At 46.1% G+C, this 21116-nt stretch overlaps 6 pseudogenes; 4 read left to right on the top strand and 2 right to left on the bottom strand.

The window, feature by feature from the left end:
* Positions 1 to 676: 676 nt before the first annotated feature.
* On the bottom strand, positions 677 to 2903 carry LOC145983300 (large subunit ribosomal RNA; annotated as a pseudogene).
* An 805-nt stretch (positions 2904 to 3708) lies between these two features.
* On the bottom strand, positions 3709 to 3853 carry LOC145983303 (5.8S ribosomal RNA; annotated as a pseudogene).
* An 820-nt stretch (positions 3854 to 4673) lies between these two features.
* Positions 4674 to 5572, top strand: LOC145983305 (small subunit ribosomal RNA; annotated as a pseudogene).
* An 8988-nt stretch (positions 5573 to 14560) lies between these two features.
* LOC145983304 (small subunit ribosomal RNA) lies at positions 14561 to 15868 on the top strand (annotated as a pseudogene).
* A 1276-nt stretch (positions 15869 to 17144) lies between these two features.
* LOC145983298 (5.8S ribosomal RNA) lies at positions 17145 to 17296 on the top strand (annotated as a pseudogene).
* An 805-nt stretch (positions 17297 to 18101) lies between these two features.
* LOC145983299 (large subunit ribosomal RNA) lies at positions 18102 to 20348 on the top strand (annotated as a pseudogene).
* Positions 20349 to 21116: the final 768 nt, after the last annotated feature.

Below are 21116 nucleotides of genomic sequence, written 5' to 3'. Positions count from 1 at the left end.
GTAAAGACCCGCACGCAAGGCAGCGTGGTTTTCTGTCGGGATTTTCTCCCCTAGCCTTTGGGTCAAGACCCGCCCGCAAGGCAGCGTGGTTTGTTGTCAGGGTTTCCTCCCCTAGCCTCTGGTCCGGGATGATGTTGTACATCACTAGCTCACATATCTGCGAGCCGTTCCACTATCCGCCACCGGTGGACCCGCTCTGTACCCTGAGGCAGGGTTCTCAAGAGGATCATAGTTACTCCCGCCGTTTACCCGCGCTTCCCTGAATTTCTTCAGCGCGACATTCAGAGCACTGGGCAGAAATCACATCCCGTAAACACCCTTCCAGGCTTTCGAGATGCTTTGTTTTAATTAAACAGTCGGATTCCCCTGGTCCGTGCCGGTTCTGAGTCGACCGTTCGTCGGCGGCCGACTCGAGGGGAGGCACTTTCCCCCCAAAGCTCAGAAGGGGGCAAGGGGTTAGGTGCGTTCCCCTCAGAGAGCCCAGGGACGCTCGCGGAAGTCCGACGCGCGGTCCAAGCTTGGAACAACCCCGGAAGGATGTCCCTCGCCAAGACCCACGCCGGACCGAACCCGCGGTGGCCCCCCGGGCCCCGACCGGCCCCGGTCCCCAGAGCCAATCCTTGTTCCGAAGGTACGGATCCAGATTGCCGACTTCCCTTACCCACATTAGTCTATCGTCAAGAGGCTCTTTACCTCGGAGGCCAGATGCGGATTCGGGTACGGCCAGGCCTCGGGACTCTGCTGCGCTGTTCCCACCAAGATTTTCAAGTTCCGACGGGCACCCGGGGAAACCACACCCAACTACGGTTCTCTTAGCTTTCCCCAGTGTCCCCTTCTCCTTCTGGGAAGATTCCGGGGAGCGTAGGGGATCGCTCTGACAGAACAGACAACTCTGCCCCCGGGACCCTACAGATTCTCCTGGTGCCACCAGTTACCTGGACTTACGGACTTCGAGGGAACCCGCGACGCACTCCCGGTCCCGAGACGCGGCGGAGGGCTGGATACCCCACTTCCCTTTCGACCGCGGCCGAGACGCCGGCGCTTCGCGCTAACCACTGCACCTCTCCCGGTGGCAGCGCGAAACTGACCCGACGCATCGGTGGGAGTTTTCCGCGGTCTAAGGACCGGCTCACCCGCCTGCAACTGCTGTTGAGGCGGAACCCTTCTCCACGTCTGACCTCAGCGAGGTCTCATCAGATTATTTGCTACTACCACCAAGATCTGCAACGACGGCGGCTCCAGGCAGGCTCGCGCCCAGACCCTTCCACGCTCACCGCCGCATCATTCTTGCATTGATGCCAATGCATTAGCATTGCGGCGGCGGCCGGGTATAGGCACGACGCTCGATTGCCATCCATTTTCAGGGCCGGTTGCTTCGGCAGGTGAGTCGTTACACACTCCTTAGCGGATGCCGACTTCCATGGCCACCGCCCTGCTGTCTTGAGCAACCGACGCCTTTCATGGTTTGAGCAGCGTCGATTCAGGCGCCTTAACCCGGCGTTTGGTTCATCCCACAGCGCCAGTCCTGCTTACCAGGAGCGGCCCACTGAGCACTCGGGTCCAAGAAGGCCCCGCTTCGCCCTAGGGGCAAGCGGGACCTCCATCCCGTTCAGAGTTTGAGAGTGGGTCGAGGCCGTTTCGGCCCCGAGGCCCCCGGTCATTCGCTTTACCGGGATGGACCCCCCTTGCGAGCGCCAGCTGTCCTGAGGGACACTTCGGAGGGAACCAGCTACTAGACGGTTCGATTGGCCTTTCGCCACTATGCTTAGCTCAGACGGTCGATTTGCACGTCAGAGGCGGTTCTGACTTCCACCAGGGTTTCCCCTGGATTCGTCCTGGCCGAGCATAGTTCACCATCTTTCGGGTCCCAGCGAGTGGGCTCTTAGGTACGATCCCCGCACCCGGAGGTGGGGGATCGCCCCGGGACTGCGCGAGGGCCCTTCGTTGAGCGACTCCGGGTCACCTCGATCGTCCCAGTCGCTTTGACTGCGCCTTCGGGTTTAGTGATTCCCTTAGACTCGCCCACGCGCTAGACTCCTTGGTCCGTGTTTCAAGACGGGTCGGATGGGCCACTCGTTGAACACCGCACGGGCCCGGGGCTCACAGTACGCCCCCCGCGAACCCCCCGGACGAGCGGGGGACGGGGGGACACTGCCAGGCACGCCACAGCGAGCTGCGACCTCTACGCCTTCCGCCTAAAAAGAGCGGCGGATCCCCAGGCCTGCCCATGAGCCGTCGGGTTCCGTCCGGGTCACCGGGGGTTCTCCGGACGAGCCGGAGAGCTCCACCCCAGGCCCTTAGGACGGATCCCAACGAGCCGCGGTGCCCTACCGGGCGCGGAATGAAGGGGGACCGTCCCCGGACGCACCCTCGCAGACGGGAGGTCCCTAAGGAAGGGGACAACCCCGCAAGGGGGCCGGAGACTTGGTCCTTAACCCTTGAATCACCTTCCCCCATCGAACTCTCGAGCTCCATCCGTTTGACCCCCAGGCGGTTTCACGTACTCTTGAACTCTCTCTTCAAAGTTCTTTTCAACTTTTCCTCGCGGTACTTGTTCGCTATCGGTCTCGTGGTGATATTTAGCCTTAGGAGGAATCTACCTCCCACTTAGGGATGCATTCCAGAGCATCCCGAATCCTTGGGAAAGCGCCCAGCCCGACTCGGCAAGACGGAGGTTCGCACGGGCCTAGCACCCTCTTTGGGATGTTGGTCCTTTCAAGTTACACTTAGAACCTCCCGCCGAGCGGGATTTACGGACGCTCCCTTCCACCAAATCGCCCGCCGGCTCGGATAACCGTGCCGGAGGCTTGGGTGGCGGGCTTTTCCCTTTTCGCTCGCGGCTACCGAGGGAATCATTGTTATTTTCTTTTCCTCCGCATATTGATATTCTTAAATCGTGCGGGTGGTCAACCCTGAGTCGAGGTCGGGTGCTAACTTTACATTGCGGTTTCCTAGGAGGTCCGAGGGATCTTCCTCGTCGCCCAACGCAGGTCCTCCTATCTAGACGGTAAGGCGGCTCTCGAGCTTCGGCGGAAACCTCTAACCTTGACCGAGCTCTCCTTCCGCGCGAACCGAAGAGACAGGCTCTTCCACGCGTCCGTAGACGACTGTTGGAAACTTACCCTGCGTTCAACGCGAGGCACCCGCCCGGACGAAACTGAGTCGTCCGGCCGGCTCTCCCACTCCACGTAATTCCAAACTTTGGAAATTTAACCTTCCGAGCATCAGAGTGGTCCAGCCACAATGTCCGAAGAAGCCTACATCCCGATCACCGGCGAGCAACTATAGTCGGGCCGGCAAATGTGCCGGCCGGACATGCATAGCCTTTTTCATTCTCCTCGTGCTTTCTTCAAGTTGCTCTACAGCTAGGTTCAACCTAACTGCAAAATACAACCATCTCTGCAAGTTGCTCGCCCCTGAATGCTCGGAAAGCTGCTTCCGGGATACGGATACGGACTGCTCCGGGATGACCCCGCTCCTTCGAGGCCCCTTCCACGCACGCCCGGATCCGTAGACCGGTCTTTCCACTTCTTGTACTAGAATGGAGTCCTCCGAGAAGACGACCTCAAGGCCGACTCCTAATGATCCTGTTTCGGATTCGACCTCGCGACCGCTCTTACCTCGCTGAGAGAGGCGGCCGCGAGACTTTCGTGGCGTGCTGTTACACGCGATGTGCTCGCAAGAGCACATGTGTCATTTAGAAACTTCCGACACTCAACCAGGACCGACCCAGGTAAAGACCCGGGCCGCAATGTGCATTCCAAACCGTCGATGCTCTCTGTTTTGCAGATCGCAAATTGACTCGCAGCTAGCTGCGTTCTTCATCGACCCAAGTGATCCCCCGCCTGGGGTTGTTTGTGGTTTGCTGAAGTGCGACAGGTCGCACTTCGGCGGAATGATGTGTCTGTTCATCGGGAAGCGCCCTCGCGAGCCTCCCCGGATGATACCTACCCCCCGTCTCCAAGGCCTCGAGACGGGGTTCGGGTGCATGTTTTAGCGGTGCGATATACCTTTAAATGTCGAGTCTCACCTACCCCTCTTAACGTGCAACTTTGCAAGTGCCGGCCAATTATAGTCTGGCCTGCACAAGTGCCAGATTAACAACGTAGTGGCGCAAATGGGGAATCGCCTTACTCCGCACACCCGCTCAGCCAGGCATTCCCTGCGAGGGGGAATGCCCCCGTTGGGGGCCGAGGACCGATTCTTGACCCTTCAGAAACCACCTACGTACCATCCGCCGGCTCCGGGAGTTTTAGTCCCCCTTCAACGCTCTCGCGGATGGATGACAAGTTGAAGAAGCGGATATACCGTACGGTAATGATCCTTGGGCAGGTTCTCCTACCCAAACCTTGTTACTACTTTTGCTTCCTCTAAGTGACCAGGTTCGGCCGTCTTCCCGACGGTTCCTCCTGGCAGGGCGCCGGTCCAAAGGCCTCACCGTATCACTCGATCGGATGCATCGACGGGCGGTGTGCACAAAGGGCAGGGACTCGATCAACGCGAGCTGATGACTCGCGCTTACTGGGCATTCCTCGTTAGCGGGGAACAATTTCAATCCCCGGTCCCTATCACGAAGGAGGTTCAGCGGTTACCCGTACCTCTCGGCAGAGGAAGACGCGTTGTCTCCTTCAGTGTGACGCGCGTGCGGCCCAGAGCACAGTATGCACCGTACCCTGGTTGATCCTGCCAGTAGTCATATGCTCGTCTCAAAGCCTAAGCCATGCATGTCTCAGTACAGACTTGACCAAAGTGAAACCGCGAATGGCTCATTACATCAGATATGGTTCCTTAGATCGTACGCATCCTACTTGGATACCTGTGGCAATTCCAGAGCTAATACATGCTCACGGTGTCTCCGGCGGGGCAACCGGACGGAGTGCCGTTACCTTTAAAGACCAAACGGTCCGCTTCTGCGGGCCGACTCATTTGGTGACTCTAAGTAACCTCTAGGCAGATCGCACGGTCAAGCACCGGCGACGCATCTATCAAATGTCTGCCTCATCACACTGGATGGTGGGTTATTGGCCCACCATGGTGATTACGGGTAACGGGGAATCAGGGTTCGATTCTGGAGAGGGAGCCTGAGAAACGGCTACCACATCTATGGAAGGCAGCAGGCACGCAAATTACCCACTCCCGGCACGGGGAGGTAGTGACGAAAAATAACGATGCGGGACTCATCCGAGGCCCCGTAATCGGAATGGATCCACCCTAAACAGTTGGGTGAACCTATCGGAGTGCAAGTCTGGTGCCAGCAGACGCGGTAAGTCCAGCTCCGATAGTGTATATTAAAGTTGCTGCGGTTAAAAAGCTCGTAGTTGGATCTGGGTCTCGGGCGGTCGGTTCGCCGTCAGGCGTTCAACTGGCCGTACCGGACGTCTTCTCGGTTTCCCCGGTCTGCTCTTCACCGAGTGATACTGAAGTTATGAATACTCCGATTTTATAAAGGCAGAATTTGATTCATATATATCCCCAACAAATGAAATATCTTTAAACTCATTTCGATTATTAGATGTAGATAATCGAACAGTCCTCCCAATTAATATAGATATTCGAGTATTAACTACATCTGCAGATGTATTGCATTCATGGGCCATGCCATCCATGGGAATTAAGAAAGACGCCACTCCAGGACGACTTAACCAGGCAGGAGTAAACATTAGTCGAATTGGTCTATTTTTTGGACAGTGTTCAGAAATTTGTGGATCTAATCATAGATTTATGCCGATTATTGTTGAAACTACAACTCACAAATCTTTTGTTAACTGATTAATAAAAATTATACAAGAATCATTAGATGACTGAAAAGTAAGTAATGGTCTCTTAAACCACAAAATAGTAATATAACAACTACTTCTAATGAAAAGAGTTAGTTAATATAATAACATAGGAATGTCAAACCTAAATTATCCTTATAGATACTTTTTTATTCCACAAATATATCCATTAAACTGAATTATTTTATTCACAATATTTATATTAATTTATTTTTTATTTTTAATTGTTAACTATTATAACTATAATAAATTATTAAATAATAATAATTTTAAAATAGAAAATAATCAAAAAAGTAAATACTGAAAATGATAACAAGATTATTTTCATCATTCGACCCAACATCATCAGTTATAAATATATCACTAAATTGAATAAGAACATTCTTAGGGTTATTAATAATTCCAGCCCCATTTTGGTTAATACAATCACGAACCTCTATATTGTATAACATAATAATAGTAAAATTACATGAAGAATTTAAAACATTTTTAGGAATAATTAGTCACCAAGGAAGAACTCTAATATTTATTAGCATATTTTCAATAATCTTATTTAATAATTCAATAGGATTATTACCCTATGTATTTACTAGATCAAGCCACTTAGTATTTACCCTAACCCTAGCTCTACCAATATGATTATCATTTATACTATTTGGGTGAATTAATAATACAAAACATATACTAGCACACCTAGTACCGGAAGGTGTGCCAGCATTATTAATGCCAAATATAGTTGGTATTGAAATAATCAGAAACCTAATTCGTCCAATAACTCTATCAGTGCGATTAGCAGCTAACATAATAGTTGGCCATTTAATAATATCAATAATTGGAAACGCAGGAACAATATTAGAAATTATTGGGATTTCAATACTAATTTTAGCACAAATTATATTAATTATTATAGAAACAGCCGTAGCATTTATTCAATCTTACGTATTTGCCTTATTAATTGCTATTTATTCTAGAGAATCAAAATAACTAATGTCAGCAAATCAAAATCACCCATATCACTTAGTAGATCAAAGCCCATGACCAGCAACAGGAGCCCTTAGAGCAATAATATTAACAACAGGGATAATTAGATGATTTCACCAACAAAATATAGTACTATTATTAATAGGGATAACAACAATACTCCTTACAATAATTCAATGATGACGAGATATTTCACGAGAAGGAACATACCAAGGATTACATACACATCAAGTTATAATAGGACTACGATGGGGTATAATTTTATTTATTATTTCAGAAGTACTATTTTTTGTATCATTCTTTTGAGCATTTTTCCATATAAGCTTGTCCCCAACAATTGAACTAGGAATACTATGACCGCCAATGGGGATTACTCCATTTAACCCAATGCAAGTACCTGTATTAAATACAGCAATTCTGCTAGCCTCAGGAGTAACAGTAACATGGGCCCATCATAGACTATTAGAAAAAAACCATTCATATACAACGCAAGCACTTATATTAACACTAACATTAGGAGTATATTTTACTATCCTTCAAGCATATGATTACTATGAATCCCCATTTACTATTGCTGATGCAGTATATGGATCCACATTTTTTATAGCAACAGGATTTCACGGACTACATGTTATTATTGGATCAACATTCCTAGGAGTATGCTTAGCTCGACACATCTCATGCCATTTTTCACCAACACATCACTTCGGGTTTGAGGCAGCAGCATGATATTGACATTTCGTAGATGTAGTATGATTATTCCTTTATATTTCAATTTATTGATGAAGTAGATAATTTACTTAGTATATTTAAAGTACACTTAACTTCCAATTAAAAAGATTATAATAAAATAAAGTAAATGATTAATATAATCATAAGTACTTCATTATTAATTATAATAATTACATCAATTGTAATAATATTATCCACGCTACTATCAAAAAAAATAATTACAGACCGAGAAAAAAGATCACCATTTGAATGTGGATTTGACCCAAAATCCTCAGCACGAATTCCATTCTCTATAAATTTTTTTTTAATTGCAGTAATTTTTCTAATTTTTGATGTAGAAATTGTACTACTATTACCAATAACAGTTATTATTACTAATTCAAAATTAATATATTGACTAGGTGTTAGACTCCTATTTCTACTAATTTTACTTTTAGGTTTGTACCATGAATGAACCCAAGGATCACTAGAATGAGCATGCTGGAGTAATAGTTAATAATAACATTTGAGTTGCATTCAAAAGGTATTGAATTATTCAATTTACTTTATTAAGCAAGAAGCAAAAGCAATCAGCTTCGACCTGAGTAAATTGGTATATATTACCCTTGCTTACTTGACTGAAGCCAAAGAAAGGCGGCATATTAATGTTAATAATAAGATTAGGATTATCTCCTCAGTTAAGGGGTATATTACTAAGTGGGGGCTGCTAACTTCCATCTTTAGTGGTGAAATTCCATTAATACTCTTCACACTATTTCTTTAGTATAAAGTTACATTATCTTTTCATGATAAAGCTGAACTTTAAATAAGTTCAAGAAATGTTTACAGAATTATTTATTCTTCCTAATAACTTCAATATTATGCTTTATTATAAGCTATATAAACACACATAAATTATTAATAAAATTACTATTAAAAATGAAAATATAAAATAAATATTAAAATAGTTAGAATGTATTAATTGAATGCTTAAAGAACCACTCTTTATATATTTATATATTCCCTGACCCCCCATAAGTTCACTTAACCCATAATCAATAGCCTTAATATATACCCCCCCAGTAATAAATGAACCACCAATTAATCCACCAGAGGATAAATAAGGTAAAAATCATATTCCTCCTAATAAATAGTATATTATTTTATTATTAAAAAATGGGTAAACTTCGAACAAAAAAGATGTAATATTATACCCAATTCACCCCCCCCCCAATAAAATACAAATAACTGCCCCTATTTTCAAACTAGGAGGAATAATAACAACAAAAACAGAAGGAAAAACTAATCATATTAGCACAGAGCCACCTACAACAGATAACAACAATAAGCCTAATATACCTTTAAATATACCTCACCCCCCATCATCAGAAAAGGATTGAAATGATGTACCTCTATAAAATTTACCAGCTAAATAATAATTTAATCGAAAACTATAAGCTATGGTTATGCCCGTAGAAATTCATAATAAAACAAATATTACTAAATTAAAAGAAGATATACTTAATATTTCCAAAATTAAATCCTTAGAATAAAATCCAGTCAAAAATGGTATTCCACATAGGGCAAGGCTAGAAACCATTATACAAGAAATAGTTATTGGTATTTTATTAATTAAACCCCCCATACAACGGATATCCTGAACATCCCCTATAATATGAATTACTACACCAGCACATAAAAACAATAAAGACTTAAATATAGCGTGTGTCAACAGGTGAAAGAATGATAACTCCTTTAATCCCATGGATAATAGCACTAATAATATTATATATAAAACATCCACTATCTATGGGGGTTATACTAATTATACAAACTGTTACTGCATGTCTAACAATATCAACATTCCTAAAATCCACATGACTTTCCTATGTATTATTCCTAGTATTTTTAGGAGGAATATTAGTTTTATTTATTTATACAACAAGACTTACACCAAATGAAATATTCAAATAAGAATAAAAATATTGGTCTTGGGTGTAACTCTAATATTATTATGCTTACTTATATTAATAATAGATCCATTATTAACCCCCTCAATATTACAAAATATAGATACCTATACAACCTGAAGAAATACTCCCCCACTGCCAGGAATAAAATTATATAATGAATCCATTATAATAATTACTATAACAGTAACATATTTATTTATTACACTAATTGCAATTGTAAAAATTACTAGACTTTCACATGGCCCCCTAAAAATAATTAAATAATTACAAATGACAAAGCCAGTACGGATTTATCACCCCCTACTTAAACTAGCAAATAATACATTAGTAGACTTACCAGCCCACTAAATATTTCATACTGATGAAATTTTGGTTCACTTATAGGAATGTGTCTTTCAATCCAAATCTTAACAGGCCTTTTTTTAGCAATACATTATATTTCAAGAACATATTTAGCCTTTTCTAGAGTAATACACATCTGCCGAGATGTAAACTATGGATGAATATTACGAACTATTCATGCTAATGGAGCCTCCATATTCTTTATTTGTATATATATATACATGTTGGACGAGGGATATATTATGGGTCCTACCTATATTTTCACACATGATCTATTGGAGTCATAATTATATTAGTAACAATAGCAACAGCATTTGTTGGATATGTACTACCATGAGGTCAAATATCATTTTGAGGTGCTACAGTAATTACTAACTTACTCTCGGCAATTCCATATTTAGGAACTATATTAGTTCAATGAATTTGGGGTAGATCAGTAGATAGTGCCACACTAACTCGATTCTTCGCCTTCCATTTTTTATTACCATTTATTTTAATAGCAATATCCATAGTTCATTTACTTTTTTTGCATCAAACCGGATCTAATAATCCACTATCTATCAATAGCAACATGGATAAAATTCCATTCCACCCATACTTCTCCATAAAAGATATATTAGGGTTTATACTTATAATTTTAATATTAATACAACTCTCATTAATATTTCCAACAACCCTAGGAGATCCTGAAAACTTCACTCCTGCAAATCCGCTAGTAACTCCTGTACACATTCAACCAGAATGATACTTTCTATTTGCATATGCCATTCTACGATCAATTCCAAATAAACTTGGAGGAGTAGTCGCACTAGTATTATCTATTATAATTTTATTTATTATACCAATACATCATAAAAGAAATTTTCGTGGACTACAATTTTACCCCTTAAATCAAGTACTATTTTGACTAATATTTGCAACCTTTATTTTATTAACCTGAATTGGGGCCCGGCCCGTAGAAACTCCGTATATTGCTACTGGGCAAATATTAACAATTATATATTTTATATACTTCATCATATCCCCGGCAACCCTACTAATATGAGATAAAATTTTAAAAAAATGACTTCTTGACTGAAATTTTAAGTGTATGTCTTGAAAACATAAAATAGAATATAAATATTCTAGAAGTCTTCACATTCTAATTATTATGCAACTAAATATAAATTGATACAACCAAGCCCCTAAAACCAACAAAAAAAAACAAATAATTCAAAGAAACCGGAAGAAAACTCCTTCAAGCTAAATATATAAGCCTATCGTAACGAAATCGTGGTAGTGTACCTCGAACTCAAATATAAATAAATATTAAAAAAATAACCTTTAACCCTCGGATGCATGTGTGGGGTCATTTTGACCCCACTCTCTGTTTATTTCCTGGTATTATAATAAAATCTAAATACATAATTCTGATTTTCTGTGATATCTTACCATGCTACTTCAGCTATAGGAACATGTATAAATAAATTTCTTACAATTTATTTTAAATTATATTTTTAACGTTTTTTAACAATACCCCTCCTTTCCATGTGTGGGGTCATTTTGACCCCAGCCTGAAAACAACAGGAAAACATTCATAAAGGGAAATTGATCCTACATATTATGATCAATTACGGAAAAAATAAACTAAATCATCTCAAGGTCAACCACCCACCCTGCAGTGACTCACTGCAAAGTGCGCATGCGCAGATGTATTTGGCGCGGTTAGAGGCCAACTGAGAGAAGTTGGGATGTTCCTGTTCATGAGCTTTATCTCAACAAATTTTCCAACCCGAAGTAACAATACAAAGCAACCTTTGGAGTAAATCGTTTCGAAGACATCAGAAGACTGCTCTGATCTGATGACAAACATACTGGCGCTGCACGTTTGGAGACTGATCACATGGCTGCATTTCGATATATCTGGACAATTTTTACCAAAACCTGTCGCAGAATCATGGTACCCGGCGCCTTTCTTACGACTGATGAAGAGTTACTGCCTTTCCGTGGGAGATGCAAGTTCGTGCAATACATGCAAAGTAAGCTGGCCAAATACGGCATCAAGATCTTCTGGTTGTTCGATGCTGATAACATTTACGCCAAAGACGGTCTAATCTACTTGGGATGACAGCCAGGAGAGCCAGTTCAAAAGAACCTCGTCAGCAACGTCGTGAAGAAACTGGGCTACACACTGCGGAACTCTGGAAGAAATATCACAACTGACCAATTCTTCACAAGTCATGACTGAGCTAAAGCTCTCCTTTTACAAAATGTAACCATTGTTTGAACAGTAAAGAAAAACAGACGTGAAATCCCACCTGCACTTACTAATATGAAGACAAGACAGCCTTGCACATCACAATTCGCCTTCCATGAAAATGAGATCCTGGTAAGCTACGTGCCGAAGAAAAGCAAGAATGTCATTCTACTCAATACCATGCATCATGACATACACATTGATGATGATGATGATTCTAAGAAGAAGCCAAAAATCATAAAGCTTTACAATGGAGTGGACGCCATGGACAAACTAGTTCAAACATACACCTGCTGAAGACAGACACCTTGATGGCCAATGGCTCTCTTCTATAAAGTAATCAATGTAGGCGTTCTCAATGCATACAAATGCTACTTGTCACAGCATTCTAATTACTATTCCGGCGTCAGTCACAGACGCCGTATGTTCCTTATCGAGTTGGAGAATGAGTTGATTCTTCCTCACATACGGGGGAGGTGCCAAAGCTTGAACATGAAGAAACCAGTAACCGAGGCAATGAAACTTTGCGGCGTAGTAAGGCAGGCACAGAGACTGGAGGATAGATCTTCAAAGGAAAGAGTAAGATGCCAGGTCTGCAGAAGGAAAGAGGACAGGAAGACGACGGAACGTTGCAGAAGGTGTGGGAAACCTGTGTGCAAGGTCCACAGCAGTGTGATTGTGGTGTGCTCAGAATGCGAGTGAGGTGTATTTAATTGCCATGACAGGCCGGCACATTCTTCTTTTTATTTCTTTTTTATTATTTTTATTTTTATTTTTTTTAAATTTATTTGTTCTAGATAAAATAATATTTAGTGCTGTATTGTGTTATCTCTAAAATACTGTTTCTCAGGTCAACTGAAGTTCTGATAATTGCAAGCGAAGTGTAACTACCACTAATATGTAGAACAGTGAATTGTCAATACATTGTTATTTTTTCGGGGGGGGGGCCTTAAATGATAATAACAAAAGGGTAATTGTTTCCTATGTTATATTCAGAGTTATATTTATTGACCAATAATCCATATTAGCTGAACTATTTACTCTGTCGTACTTATTTCAATGCATAATTGCATTGGGGTCAAATTGACCCCACATATGTAAAGTTGTAAAAAAAAAAGTGACATGCATCCGAGGGTTAAATAAAAAAGATAAGAAAAATAGTATCCCCCCAATAATAAAATTCTAAATAAAACACTTATAAATAAAATACTAGCATATTCAGATATAAAAATTAAAGCAAACCCCCCAGCACTATACTCAATGTTAAACCCAGAAACAAGTTCAGACTCCCCCTCAGCAAAATCAAAAGGAGTTCGGTTAGTTTCAGCTAAACAAGAACTCAATCAGGCTAACGCCAATGGCATAGCAATAAAAATAAATCATAAATAATCCTGAAAAACATTAAATAAAAGTAGATTATAACCACCAATTAAAAAAATAAAAGACAATAAAATTAATACTAATCTAACCTCATAAGAAATAGTTTGAGCAACTGCTCGAAGTCCACCAAGTAATGCATAGTTAGAATTAGATGATCACCCAGCAGATATTACTCTATATACTCCTATTCTTATACAACATAAAAAGAAAAACACCCCCAAATAAAAATTAAATAATAAGGTGTGATATGGAAAAACAACCCAAACAACCAAAGATAAGAATAAGCTAAAAACTGGAGATATATAATATGGATAATAATTTCTCAAAGTAGGTAATGTTTGCTCCTTAGTAAATAATTTAACTGCATCAGCAAAAGGCTGAAAAATACCACAAATTCCAACCCGATTAGGTCCCCTACGAATTTGAATATAACCTAATACCCTACGCTCAAATAAAGTAAAAAAAGCAACTCTAATTAAAACACACACAACCAAAATAATAAAAGAAATAACCCCAATAAATAAATCAGATATCATCTACTATAAAAAGAAATTTATCTTCATTATTGAATTCTAAATTCAATGCACTTCTCTGCAATAATAGTAATTATTATTAATCAATATTACATATATAATATAAGTATTTGGTCCTTTCGTACTAAAACACTTTCAATATTAAGAGATAGAAACCAACCTGGCTCACGCCGGTTTGAACTCAGATCATGTAAGAAATTAAAGGTCGAACAGACCATCAAATTTGAAATGCTACACCCAAATGATATCTTAATCCAACATCGAGGTCGCAACCCCTCCTGTCGATAGGATCTCTCAAGAAAGATTACGCTGTTATCCCTAAGGTAACTTATTCTTTAAATCACTAAAAATGGATCCCAAATAACAAAAATTATTGAATATTAAATAAAAAAGAGCTAATTATTATCTTCCCATCACCCCAACGAAATATTATTAAATAATATATATAGTTATACTGCTAATCAAAATATTATTAAAATAATATAAAGATCTATAGGGTCTTATCGTCCCCTTAAAAAATAAAGCCTTTTCACTTTAAAGTAAAATTATATATTAATTAACTAAAGACAGTCTATTCCTCGTCCAACCATTCATTCTAGCCCTCAATTAAAAGACTAATGATTATGCTACCTTAGCACGGTCAAAATACCGCGGCCATTAAACAAGTGTCATTGGGCAGGTTATACTTCATATAAAAACCATGAAAAGATATTTTTGATCAACAGGCGAGAATAAATTTTGCCTAATTCCTTTAATTAATTAAATAAATATACTAATAGAATCGTAATTTCAAAATAAAACCAATTAAAACATATAATGGGGGTTGGTGCAGCTATGGCTGCCGGCAATCATGCAGAAAACGGAATTTGTGCACTTTTTGTTATTCCAGCAATAATAATAAATATAGTAATTAATATTATATCAAAATCAGAAACTAGTCATAAATAATAAATATAATTTCATCTACCATAATTTAATATTCAAGCAATTAAAAGGGATTGACGGGGGCATTAGTATTGCTAGGGGAGAGGTGAAATTCTAGGATCCTCGCAAGACTACCTACAGCGAAAGCATTTGCCAAGAATGTCTTCATTAATCAAGAACGAAAGTTAGAGGTTCGAAGGCGATTAGATACCGCCCTAGTTCTAACCATAAACGATGCCATCCAGCGATGCGCAAGGTTCAAGAACACCGTGCGCGCAGCCTCCGGGAAACCAGAGATTTCGGGTTCCGGGGGGAGTATGGTTGCAAAGCTGAAACTTAAAGGAATTGACGGAAGGGCACCACAAGGCGTGGGACGTGCGGCTCAACTTGACTCAACACGGCAAACTTACCAGGCCCGGACACCGCAAGGATGGACAGATTGAGAGCTCTCTCGTGATTCGGTGGATGGTGGTGCATGGCCGATTTTAGTTGGTGGAGCGATTTGTCTGCTTGATTGCGATAACGAACGAGACTCCTGCCTATTAACTAGGCGTCGGGGTATGTGTTCCCCCGGCGCATCAAACCTCTTCTTAGAGACACCGGTTGTCGCAAGCAGCAAGAGTGGGAGCTAAATCAGGTCAGTGATGCCCTTCGATGCCCTGGGCCGCACGCGCGTCACACTGAAGGAGACAACGCGTCTTCCCCTGCCGAGAGGTACGGGTAACCGCTGAACCTCCTTCGTGATAGGGACCGGGGATTGCAATTATTCCCCGCAAACGAGGAATGCCCAGTAAGCGCGAGTCATCAGCTCGCGTTGATCGAGTCCCTGCCCTTTGTGCACACCGCCCGTCGATGCATCCGATCGAGTGATACGGTGAGGCCTTTGGACCGGCGCCCTGCGGGGGTTCCACCTTCCGCAGGAACCGTCGGGAAGACGGCCGTACCTGGTCACTTAGAGGAAGCAAAAGTCGTAACAAGGTTTGGGTAGGAGAACCTGCCCAAGGATCATTACCGTACGGTATATCCGCTTCTTCACCTTGTCTTCCATCCGCGAGTGCGTCGAAGGGGGACTAAAACTCCCGGAGCCGGCGGATGGTACGTAGTTGGTTTTTGAAGGGTCAAGAATCGGTCCTCGGCCCCCAACGGGGGCATTCCCCCTCGCAGGGAATGCCTGGCTGAGCGGGTGTGCGGAGTAAGGCGATTCCCCCTTCGCTCCACTACGTTTGTTTCTAAGGAGGGCTCCTCCGGAGCCCTTCGCCGGAAGTTCAGACCCCGGTTTCGACCGGGGGAGAACTCCCTAACCGGCATGTGTGGCCAGCCGGTTCTTCCGGCAGGTGGCGGATCGCTGGACTTGGGGTTTTGTGGGTACCCCAATGTCGGTTCCCCATCACCCAGCCGACCACTTGGAGCTTTGCTTTGAGCAATGTACATGACCGGCATTCGTGCGGCCCTACTATGATTGGCTGATGGTGAATGGTGAATGAATGGTTGTCTTATGTTGAACCTAACTGTAGAGCAAATTAAAGAAAGCACGTTGAGAATGAAAAAGTTGCTGGCAGACATGCAATGCATGTCCGTCCGGCCGGCGCTTGCGTCGGCCAGACTATAAATGCCCGGCACTTGCAAAAGTGCCGGCAGAGATGGCTGTCTTTTGCATTTAGGTTGTAGAGTAATTTAAAGAAAGCACGTTGAGAATGAAAAAGTTGCCGGCAGACATGCAATGCATGTCCGTCCGGCCGGCGTTTGCGTCGGCCAGACTATAATTGCCCGGCACTTGCAAAAGTGCCGGCAGAGATGTCTGTCTTTTGCATTTAGGTTGTAGAGTAATTTAAAGAAAGCACGTTGAGAATGAAAAAGTTGCCGGCAGACATGCAATGCATGTCCGTCCGGCCGGCGCTTGCGTCGGCCAGACTATAATTGCCCGGCAATTGCAAAAGTGCCGGCAGAGATGGCTGTCTTTTGCATTTAGGTTGTAGAGTAATTTAAAGAAAGCACGTGGAGAATGAAAAAAGTTGCCGGGAGGCATGCCATGCATGTCCGTCCGGCCGGCGCTTGCGTCGGCCAGACTATAATTGCCCGGCACTTGCAAAGTTGCACGTTAACAGGGGTAGGTGAGACTCGACCTTTAAAGGTATCGCCCCGCTAAAACAGGCACCCGAACCCCGTCTCGAGGCCTTGGAGACGGGGGGGTAGGTATCATCCGGGGAGGCTCGCGAGGGCGCTTCCCGATGAACAGACACATCATTCCGCCGAAGTGCGACCTGTCGCACTTCAGCAAACCACAAACAACCCCAGGCGGGGGATCACTTGGCTCGTGGGTCGATGAAGAACGCAGCTAGCTGCGAGTCAATTTGCGATCTGCAAAACAGAGAGCATCGACGGTTTGGAATGCACATTGCGGCCCGGGTCTTTACCTGGGTCGGTCCTGGTTGAGTGTCGGAAGTTTCTAAATGACACATGTGCTCTTGCGAGCACAGCGCGTGTAACAGCACGCCACGAAAGTCTCGCGGCCGCCTCTCTCAACGAGGTAAGAGCGGTCGCGAGGTCGAATCCGAAACAGGATCATTAGGAGTCGGCCGCGAGGTCGTCTTCTCGGAGGACTCCATTCTAGTACAAGAAGTGGAAAGACCGGTCTACGGATCAGGGCGTGCGTGGAAGGGGCATCGAAGGAGCGGGGTCATCCCGGAGCAGTCCGTATCCGTATCCCGGAAGCAGCTTTCCGAGCATTCAGGGGCGAGCAACTTGCAGAGATGGTTGTCTTTTGCAGTTAGGTTGAACCTAGCTGTAGAGCAACTTGAAGAAAGCACGTGGAGAATGAAAAAGGCTATGCATGTCCGGCCGGCACATTTGCCGGCCCGACTATAGTTGCTCGCCGGAGATCAGGATGTAGGCTTCTTCGGACATTGTGGCTGGACCACTCTGATGCTCGGAAGGTTAAATTTCCAAAGTTTGGAATTACGCGGAGTGGGAGAGCCGGCCGGACGACTCAGTTTCGTCCGGGCGGGTGCCTCGCGTTGAACGCAGGGTAAGTTTCCAACAGTCGTCTACGGACGCGTGGAAGAGCCTGTCTCTTCGGTTCGCGCGGAAGGAGAGCTCGGTCAAGGTTAGAGGTTTCCGCCGAAGCTCGAGAGCCGCCTTACCGTCTAGATAGGAGGACCTGCGTTGGGCGACGAGGAAGATACCTCGGACCTCCTAGGAAACCGCAATGTAAAGTTAGCACCCGACCTCGACTCAGGGTTGACCACCCGCACGATTTAAGCATATCAATATGCGAAGGAAAAGAAAATAACAATGATTCCCTCTCTAGCTGCGAGCGAAAAGGGAGAAGCCCGTCACCCAAGCCTCCGGCACGGTTATCCGAGCCGGCGGGCGATTTGGTGGAAGGGAGCGTCCGTAAATCCCGCTCGGCGGGAGGTTCTAAGTGTAACTTGAAAGGACCAACATCCCACAGAGGGTGCTAGGCCCGTGCGAATCTCCGCCTTGCCGAGTCGGGCTGGGCGCTTTCCCAAGGATTCGGGATGCTCTGGAATGCATCCCTAAGTGGGAGGTAGATTCCTCCTAAGGCTAAATATCACCACGAGACTGATAGCGAACAAGTACCGCGAGGGAAAGTTGAAAAGAACTTTGAAGAGAGAGTTCAAGAGTACGTGAAACCGCCTGGGGGTGAAACGGATGGAGCTCGAGAGTTCGATGGGGGAAGGTGATTCAAGGGTTAAGGACCAAGTCTCCGGCCCCCTTGCGGGGTTGTCCCCTTCCTTAGGGACCTCCCGTCTGCGAGGGTGCGTCCGGGACGGTCCCCCTTCATTCCGCGCCCGGTAGGGCACCGCGGCTCGTTGGGATCCGTCCTAAGGGCCTGGGGTGGAGCTCTCCGGCTCGTCCGGAGAACCCCCGGTGACCCGGACGGAACCCGACGGCTCATGGGCAGGCCTGGGGATCCGCCGACGTTTTTAGGCGGAAGGCGTAGAGGTCGAAGCTCGCTGTGGCGTGCCTGGCAGTGTCCCCCCGTCCCCCGCTCGTCCGGGGGGTTCGCGGGGGGCGTACTGTGAGCCCTGGGCCCGTGCGGTATTCAACGAGTGGCCCATCCGACCCGTCTTTGAAACACGGACCAAGGAGTCTAGCGCGTGGGCGAGTCTAAGGGAATCACTAAACCCGAAGGCGCAGTCAAGGCGACTGGGACGATCGAGGTGACCCGGAGTCGCTCAACGAAGGGCCCTCGCGCAGTCCCGGGGCGATCCCCCACTTCCGGGTGCGGGGATCCTACCTAAGAGCCCACTCGCTGGGACCCGAAAGATGGTGAACTATGCTCGGCCAGGACGAATCCAGGGGAAACCCTGGTGGAAGTCCGAACCGCCTCTGACGTGCAAATCGACCGTCTGAGCTAAGCATAGTGGCGAAAGGCCAATCGAACCGTCTAGTAGCTGGTTCCCTCCGAAGTGTCCCTCAGGACAGCTGGCGCTCGCAAGGGGGGTCCATCCCGGTAAAGCGAATGACCGGGGGCCTCGGGGCCGAAACGGCCTCGACCCACTCTCAAACTCTGAACGGGATGGAGGTCCCGCTTGCCCCTAGGGCGAAGCGGGGCCTTCTTGGACCCGAGTGCTCAGTGGGCCGCTCCTGGTAAGCAGGACTGGCGCTGTGGGATGAACCAAACGCCGGGTTAAGGCGCCTGAATCGACGCTGCTCAAACCATGAAAGGCGTCGGTTGCTCAAGACAGCAGGGCGGTGGCCATGGAAGTCGGCATCCGCTAAGGAGTGTGTAACGACTCACCTGCCGAAGCAACCGGCCCTGAAAATGGATGGCAATCGAGCGTCGTGCCTATACCCGGCCGCCGCCGCAATGCTAATGCATTGGCATCAATGCAAGAATGATGCGGCGGTGAGTAGGAGGGCGCGGCGGTGAGCGTGAAAGGGTCTGGGCGCGAGCCTGCCTGGAGCCGCCGTCGTTGCAGATCTTGGTGGTAGTAGCAAATAATCTGATGAGACCTCGCTGAGGTCAGACGTGGAGAAGGGTTCCGCCTCAACAGCAGTTGCAGGCGGGTGAGCCGGTCCTTAGACCGCGGAAAACTCCCACCGATGCGTCGGGTCAGTTTCGCGCTGCCACCGGGAGAGGTGTAGTGGTTAGCGCGAAGCGCCGGCGTCTCGGCCGCGGTCGAAAGGGAAGTGGGGTATCCAGCACTCCGCCGCGTCTCGGGACCGGGAGTGCGTCGCGGGTTCCCTCGAAGTCCGTAAGTCCAGGTAACTGGTGGCACCAGGAGAATCTGTCGGGTCCCGGGGGCAGAGTTGTCTGTTCTGTCAGAGCGATCCCCTACGCTCCCCGGAATCTTCCCAGAAGGAGAAGGAGACACTGGGAAAAGCTAAGAGAACTGTAGTTGGGTGCGGTTTCCCCGGGTGCCCGTCGGAACTTGAAAATCTTGGTGGGAACAGCGCAGCAGAGTCCCGAGGCCTGGCCGTACCCGAATCCGCATCTGGCTTCCGAGGTAAAGAGCCTCTTGACGATAGACTAATGTGGGTAAGGGAAGTCGGCAATCTGGATCCGTACCTTCGGAACAAGGATTGGCTCTGGGGACCGGGGCCGGTCGGGGCCCGGGGGGCCACCGCGGGTTCGGTCCGGCGTGGGTCTTGGCGAGGGACATCCTTCCGGGGTTGTTCCAAGCTTGGACCGCGCGTCGGACTTCCGCGAGCGTCCCTGGGCTCTCTGAGGGGAACGCACCTAACCCCTTGCCCCCTTCTGAGCTTTGGGGGGAAAGTGCCTCCCCTCGAGTCGGCCGCCGACGAACGGTCGACTCAGAACCGGCACGGACCAGGGGAATCCGACTGTTTAATTAAAACAAAGCATCTCGAAAGCCTGGAAGGGTGTTTACGGGATGTGATTTCTGCCCAGTGCTCTGAATGTCGCGCTGAAGAAATTCAGGGAAGCGCGGGTAAACGGCGGGAGTAACTATGACTCTCTTGAGAACCCTGCCTCAGGGTACAGAGCGGGTCCACCGGTGGCGGATAGTGGAACGGCTCGCAGATATGTGAGCTAGTGATGTACAACATCATCCCGGACCAGAGGCTAGGGGAGGAAACCCTGACAACAAACCACGCTGCCTTGCGGGCGGGTCTTGACCCAAAGGCTAGGGGAGAAAATCCCGACAGAAAACCACGCTGCCTTGCGTGCGGGTCTTTACCCAAAGGCTAGGGGAGACAACCCCGACAGAAAACCCTACGCCCCTGGAACAGCGAGGGGGTAGGCAAAGCCGCACTCTCACTTTGTCATGGG

The sequence above is a fragment of the Lepisma saccharinum genome, unplaced genomic scaffold (assembly GCF_977018435.1).
Source record: "Lepisma saccharinum unplaced genomic scaffold, izLepSacc3.1 HAP1_SCAFFOLD_761, whole genome shotgun sequence".
Lineage (NCBI taxonomy): Eukaryota > Metazoa > Arthropoda > Insecta > Zygentoma > Lepismatidae > Lepisma > Lepisma saccharinum.
Note: the sequence above shows the minus strand (reverse complement) of the source record. Positions and strands in the feature narration are given on the sequence as shown.